Here is a 7,998-nt window from a genome sequence, read left to right on the forward strand (position 1 = left end):
TAATTTTCTCTATTTTTTACCTTTTATTTATTATAAAAATATATTTTTAAAGCTATGATCATTAACTGATTATGACAATTGAAAAATATTTTCTATCAGAATTCTATTCCATGTGCATCTATTTTTCCCACCCAAAACAACAAAATCTTCATTTTTCCTTTAAAAATACACTTTTCGGATTATAATTTAATTATTGCGACTATTTATCATTATGATTCTGCATTTCTTTTATGCATATCCCTCAATCATGATGTAAAAAAGATCCAAATAAATTTTTGTTCCATATGAATTTCATTTAGACCATCAAACATAAAAAAGAAGCAAATTTCCTTTGTAAAAATGAGGCATACCGCTTATGTGCGTGTTGCAGGTTTTTTAATAATTGATATGGACTGCCAATGGACCGCTTGGCGTTTGTTCTTTAGTGCTGAACACCTTCCCTCATCCTTCTCTTGATCTTGGAGCAATCCGATCACTGCCGGAAGCATCCTTCAACCCCTCTTCTTCTTGATTTCTCCCGCATGAACTGCAGTTCGGAAGAGAGAGAGGGAGGAGAGAGAAAGACTAGATTCTGATCAGACCATCTGGGTAGCCATCTCACGCATGAAGCCAGGCAATAGGAAGTGAAGAAGATCATAAGATCATTGATGTAATCAGATCAAGAGGTTGTTATTTGCCTCCCCATGGCCTCTTCTCTCTCACATTCGCCTACTGGCGCCATGGCTTCTTTCTTCTTTTCCGCAAAAGAAAACGCCCCCCCCCCCTTGTCGCATGAGTTTTTTGGGGGTGGAGGCCCCAAAGGTCACACCCCCCACTAAAAGATCAATTTATACTACTTCCCTTTTGAATCTCCGCTTCGGGAACCGCCATTTAACTGTCCGACGGCCAATTTGACTCCCAAAAATTATTGCATGTCTGTCTTGAAGTCTCCCACTGCCAGGCACTTCTAAAAGTCTCATCTAACATCCCAAGAAATTATGAAAATTCTACAACCGTTGCTTTATGGGTCTTTAAAGCAGTTTTGAAACCCGTATGTTGCTTGCCACTTAAAATCGATCCAATTTCCTTTGCCACCTTCGATGGACTTTAAATTTCCCTTGAAATTCAACTTTTTTGGCAAATTTTGAGCAATTTTCTTGGGTAAAAATCCATCATTTATTAGTGACCAGGGAATAGGGTGACTTAGCCCGTCAAATCCCACGAAAAAATATGCACATAAACACAACCACAAAGAGCATTAAGCTGGTACAAAATAGATACACAACAAAACACATCACAACTCTCACCCTACCCCCTGACAAAACCAAGTCATGAAATCCACGAGGACTAGGTCGAGTATAGTCTGACAAAAATCGTAAAGCTAGCCGCTAACCAATCGCTCCAACACGGCCAAGCTAAAAAGAACTATCAGAGAGGTCATCTTAAGTGCTGGTTTGAAGAACTACCTACCTATCTGAGGACAACTCAACGAGGAGCTTCTCCTAGGTTAAGATTCCTATAGCCTGTGATCAAGGAATATTGTCTTTTAGCATATTGTCCTTTTAGGCCTTTATTTTCCATACTCGAGTGTGTAAAAAGGAGGGAGCTAAGCGTAGTGACCCAAGGAGAACAGGGCATCAGTCTCTCAGGTCCTGTCTCGATACCCAAGAATCTACCAAGCCCTCACAAGGTGACAATCCTTTTTCTGACACTCACTTTTATTTTCGCTCCAACCTTCCTTATTCTTACTGTCTCAGACAACCATATGCCACCCCTAGGAAGACAAGGCATCGGCTCCGACTCTTCCGCCCCGAGTCTTGTCTCATCCCCAAGGACCTACCAAGCCTTTGCAAGGCGATGAACAACTACTCAAGGATTTTTCTTTCTTTCCTTTTCTATTTTTATAGGGATTATAACCCCTTTTTACACACCTCTGTATATTTATGTTTAGATAGATTTAGAACTTGCTCTTCTCTTGATATTTAAGTGTAGGCTTCTCTAACTGCCTCACACTAATAGAAACTCCTAGAATGATTGCCTACCAGGTTAGCAGAACAAGGTCACTAGAATTGCCTTCTAAAACAGGTTAAGTGTAGGCTTCTCTAACTGCCTCACACTAATAGAAACTCGTAGAACGGCCGCCTACCAACTTAGCAGAACAAGGTCACTAGAACTGCCTTCTAAAATAGGTCTTTTAGCGCCTGATAATGCCTTTGCAAGAGGCAACAACTGCTCAGACCTCCCACAGACATTCCTAACCTAACCATGGGACTTCATGCCTTGATTTTCGATTCCCAAAAAGAAAGTAACCCCTACATACACATATATCATCATCCACTTAAGAGACAAACTCAAGAAGGGGACAAAACCACCTAGAATGCCATAAGAAGCTCTTGTGGCACAGTAAAGGCTCCCTCGAGTGACTTCAACAACCTATATGATGCAATCACTAAAACAGAAAACTATTAAACGTATATGCACGAAACAGACATATGGCTCTCTTGGCCTAAAGAAATAGCATATTTCACTACAAACTAATTGTCCCTCTTGGCCTAAAGAAATCAGGCAAACTAGCTCATATACATCCCCCCTTGGAAGATCTTATTTAAAAAAATAACAATATACTCCATCCAAAGGAGAAAATAGGGATCCTGCCCTAAACTAAATGCATCAAATTATGGCCCATACCTCCTACATAAATAGCAAGAGGTATACGCATAACATATCGTCTAACCAACCTATGGGTCCAAGATAAGAGAGGCAAATGGGTCTCCGTCACCCTTTACATTACCCATACTAACAATTGCCTACCATATAGGGCATGCTCCAATAAAAGTCCCCCATAATTAACCAGGTCCTATCTCATCATCCATGGGGATATCCAAATTAGGACCATAGTTAAAGAAAAGGTCTTCTTCATAAGCAAAGTTTGCTAATGAGTCCGCAAACTCATTCCAAGAATGTGGTACCAGCTGAAGAGACACTCTCTCAAACTCATCGAGCAGGGTCATAGCAGTCCAATAATACATTGAGAGAATCAGATTTTGAACTCTGTATGTCCCACTTAGTTAGTTCAATACCAACTGGGAATCCCCCTTAACTAACAATTGTTGAATACCACCTTTCTTAGGAATATTTAACCCTATGATTAAAGCTTTGTATTCCGCCATGTTATTGGTAAATCCAACCCCGAGATAAACTACCCCTTCTTTAATAACTACCCCTTCTTGTTGGGACCCCTGGTGGATGCTCCATCAAAGTACATTGTGTACGTCCACAATGAGTTCACACAGCCAGCCATCGTCAACTCTACTTGTAATTATGATAATCAAAATTTATCATGTTCAAAAGATGTACGGAAGGCTCCATCCCACCCTCTTCATTGAATGTAATAGGGATGCTTGTCAAGATTCGTAAGCAGTGATGACAGAAGACTTTTATTTCCAAAACAAATGATCCATTCTCTTGCTCAATCACCTTATATCCTTTACTGCACTAGATAAGCTTCCCCTGATGGTATCTCTACTCCAAGTATGGGTGTTCCAAATAAGGAATCAACCGCCCCATCAATCTCTTTTGTCTCTTGCAGGTTCTTGATCGGCCTAGTATTGACCTACAAGGCATTTTGTTAGTGCATTTAGAGATAACAAAGTTTAATATTATTAATATTAATCTTATTTTTAAATTCCACTTCCTCAAGACTAGCCAGCAATGCTGTAGATTTATTCTTCCCTTGTCTTATGATCTTGTAGGGACTATCCCATTTGGGCTCAAGCTTTCGTGGAAACAACTCTCTCCGTGCATCATAATAAAGAACTAACTACCCCTTCTTAAGGGTATATTTCTTCACTTTTAAATCATGCAACCACTTCATCCGATGCTTAGCCACTTCCTGGTGCAACAAACTCTGCAATTTGAGCTCATCCAAGTGGGCCAGAGTCATAAATGCTCAAATAGGGCATCTTCATTACCCAAAGAATGATTGGTTGCGAATCTTATGGTTGGCAATTCAATCTCTAAGGGCAAGACACACTTCTCCCTGTAAACTAATTTGAATGGGGTGTAGCCAGTGGCTCGTTTAAATGTCATGTCATATGCCCACACTGCCACATATAGTTTTTTATCCTAGTCACGTTTCTTCTCAGATAGTATTTTTTATAGAATGCCCACAACCTGCTTGTTAGTACTTTCAATTTGCCCATTTTCATGTGGGTTATAAGTAGTCATCTTCTCATGCTTAATTTGCCACGCCTTAGTCAAGCTTTTAATCACCTCGTTTAGGAAATGGGTTCCATGGTTTGATACTAATTCTTTTGGCGGACCAAATTGGCATATAATCTACTCTAAAAGGAAACTGGCAGTCTCTCTTGTCACTCGTGCTTCTGATGACCACTTTGTAAAATAGTCAACTGCCATGATAATATATCACTTTTGCATTGTGGATGATAGAGTAATAGGACCCACAAAGTCGATGCCCCACTTTTCAAATGGAAGTATAGCCATAATCAGGGTAAGTGGTCGCTTCCTATTCTCCCTATTGTCATGCCATTGACAAGTATCGCATCTCTTAACATACTGGAATGCATCTTGGAAAATGAATGGCCACCAATATCCAGCTCTTAAAGCTTTTTCGGTTGTCAACCATCTAGCAAAGTGCCCTCCACAAGCGCAGGCATGGCACTCCTCCAAGATAAATGGAACCTCGTCAAGCATCACACCTTGCCGATATAGTGCTCTTGCAATTAATGTAAATTTTAAAGCTCGTTGTTTAATTTTCCTCTTCTCCGATTTTGATAGAGTAGCGCTAGTCTCTCGTGTAGATAGATAGTACGTTATAGCAGCATACCAGGAGGGAATAGAAGCTATATCAATCTTAAACAGTGTTTCCATGTCACTTCCTTCAGCCATGATCTCTTTTGGCTCTTTTAAATCCACAAGACATTCTACAATGCCCTGGAGCTTTGGTGCCTTGCTCTTAATCTCGTAATCAAAATCCTACAAAAAGTGATTTACCACTTTGCTAAATGATAAGGCGGCTGTAACTTATTCCGGAATAGTCAAAGTCCTTTCACCTTCATATAGAATACAACCTTCTCATAGAGAATGTAGTGCCTGAATTTTTTGGTCATGAATACCATCACAAGGCACAACTTCTCCATATAGGTGTAGTTAATTTCCGATATGCCCAAATTTTGACTAGCAAAGGCTATTGGATGTTATCACTTTTCCTCCTAGATTTGGGATAAGCAACAACTGATATTAAACATGGTGGTTGCTGAAAATATATAGAATGCCTCGCCAAATTTAGGTGCTTTTATTAGCTTCTACTTCACATCATCAAAGAATACTTTGCAAGCTTCACTCCATCCAAATAGATAGTTAAAGAATAATAGGTTTGTTAGTGGCACCATTCTTTCTACTAGGGCATTGATAAACCTTCGATAATACCCTACCGATGATAAAAAGCTATGCACCTCTTCCGGAGTGCGTGGCAGACTTATGTCAACTATGACCTTGAACTTTTCAAGGTCAGTCGCAATCCCTATTGAACTGACCACATGACCTAACAATAGCCCATAAGGCACCCCAAAGACACACTTCCATGGGTTAACAGCTATGAAAAATTGTGTGCAACGCTCAAAACACTTTAGCAAAATAATCAACTACCTTTCTCTTATGGTGGCTGCCCCTAGGTCATCGATAAATACCTTCAACTCCTCTAGGGAGAGGTCACCAAAAGTCTTATCAGTTGTTCATTGCCATGAACCAGGTGCATTACATAAACTAAATGCCATCACATGGTACGCAAAGGTACCAAAGACAATAATAAACGTCGTTTTAAGCTTGTCCTCTTTTGTAATTGCCATCTGGTTATAGCCCGCAAAATAATCCATGAACGAATATATTTTCCTACCCACTAGTTGATCCAAAATTTGGTCAATAAAGGGCAACGGGTAGTAGTCCTTAACCGTTTGCTTATTTAGCTCTCTAAAGTCCACGCAAATCCAGATTTGATTATCTTTCTTCTTCCTAATCACAAATGGTGAACACCATTTAGTATGCTGAACAAGGAAGATCAAACCCACTTTTCGCAACTTCTGTAGCTCCTCGAACAAGCCTTCCCTTAGTTCAAAAGGCATGTGCCTTACTTTTTGACGTACGGGCCGACTTCCTTCCTTTAGAGGAATGGTATGCACAGCCAGGTTGGGAGGAATGCCTCTAAGTTTGTCATAGCTCCAAGCAAAGATATCACAGAACTCCTAAATCAGGGACACATAGTCCTCTCATTCTTCTAAACTGAGCATGGATCCCAATTTAATTGGCCGCAAATCATTTGGTGTACCAAGGTCCAGCTCAATAACGTCCGCGTCTCTTATTCGATCTTGAGGCTCTATCGACTCATTCAATATTATCTAATAGATGTCTTCTGTAGTGGATCCTTCTTTAGATTCATCGCTCGATGACGTCTCACTAGCAGATACGTCTTCTAATGCCTCTAATTCCGTAGAGGATAGAGGAGCTCTCTCTCTTTGAGGAGACTCAGGATAAGCATCAATTACGATGCATCGCACACCTCTACCAAATATTAATCAACCAGTGGATATATCCACTTGGCAGTCTACTTGCAAGATCCAGGGTCTTCGTAGCAACACTTGATGCTAGGACGCCGTGCAAATCTAATCACCCTAAAGTCTAGAAGGCATTCTACAATCACAACAGTGACGTGGACTTTAGTTATGCAACCTTCAGGCTGCCTTAGACTATCATCAGCCATTCTAAGAATCGTGGAGGCATCCTTTTGAATCATGAGACCCAGCCTCTCCATCAATTCTAAACTCATGATGTTCAGTGAGGATCCCGTATCTACGATAGCATGATCCACTAGTATTCCATCAACATAGGCTCTTCAAGCCTTGGGCAATACTTTTTTGCATGCTCAAACCAATCATCTCCTACTTGTGCTATACCAAAAGATTCTACAATATATCCAGTACACGGGATCTTTTTGAATTCTTTGCATACTCCAAGAGACAGCTTAATCAGCTGCAAGAGGTTCACATCTTGTCTAACTTCACAAAGAGAGCTTGCCAAATCAAATTCATGATAATTTGTTAGGGCTCTCTTCTCACGCCACACCATTCTTTCCTTTGGTCGTTGAATTGGCTTTGGCACTTCCTTCTTAGCTTTTGCATTCCTTCGTGGCAGCTCCTTATCCTTATTGGAGCCGACTTTACTTTCCATGGGCTTTAGAGGTCTTCCCTCCCTGTCAGGGTTAAGGACTTGCATCCCTTTATCGTCTTGCTTAGGGTTTCCATTGACAGGTTTTACATTGTCCTTGTCAACCTCTCCACTCTTTTTACCCCTTGTAATAGCTTGTAGACTAGAGGCTTCAGCCCCATTGACCCGCACAGCCTCAATAAGGTTGACTCCACTGCCACCAGGTAGCTCCTCTATAGTAGCCTTACCTCTTTGAAGGATTTGCTTCAGTTCATAATCTTGCTGAAGGTTGTTCCCTTGCGTGTGATGGTTAACAAGACCTAGATGTCTACTACCTTGTTGGAGAGAGCTAATCTTACTCCAACAATGTTGAAATGACAAGCTCAACACATGCGGATATTGATGATGGACCGCCTGGTTAGATGGTTCCACATGTCTACACTTAGCACATCGGTGGTCATTATGACTCTCATAGGGCCACTGACTCATTACTTATTATATTCAGGTTGTTACACCTATTTACAGCTGGCATAGTTATAGCGCCAGTAGATTAGTGTAATCGGTTATGCATTGTTTAACTTAGTAGGCCACTTTCCTTTATGTCGTATCTTATCTATACTTTTTGTACATTGTAAAGTGTGTGGAAGAAGAAGAAAAAAACCAGCAAGAAAACATTTTTGGCCTCCATCTCTCTTCTTGTCTCTTGAGTGAGCTTCTCCTTGTGCATTCTGTGTGTGTTCCGCGCAGCATCTTGAGAGCAAGTCCCCCCACCACGCAATTCTTGACAAACAAGTGGTAGCC

This window comes from Lygodium microphyllum, chromosome 11, assembly GCF_053477565.2.
Source record: "Lygodium microphyllum isolate KBCC chromosome 11, Lygodium_microphyllum_v1.1.10, whole genome shotgun sequence".
In the NCBI taxonomy this organism is placed as follows: domain Eukaryota; kingdom Viridiplantae; phylum Streptophyta; class Polypodiopsida; order Schizaeales; family Lygodiaceae; genus Lygodium; species Lygodium microphyllum.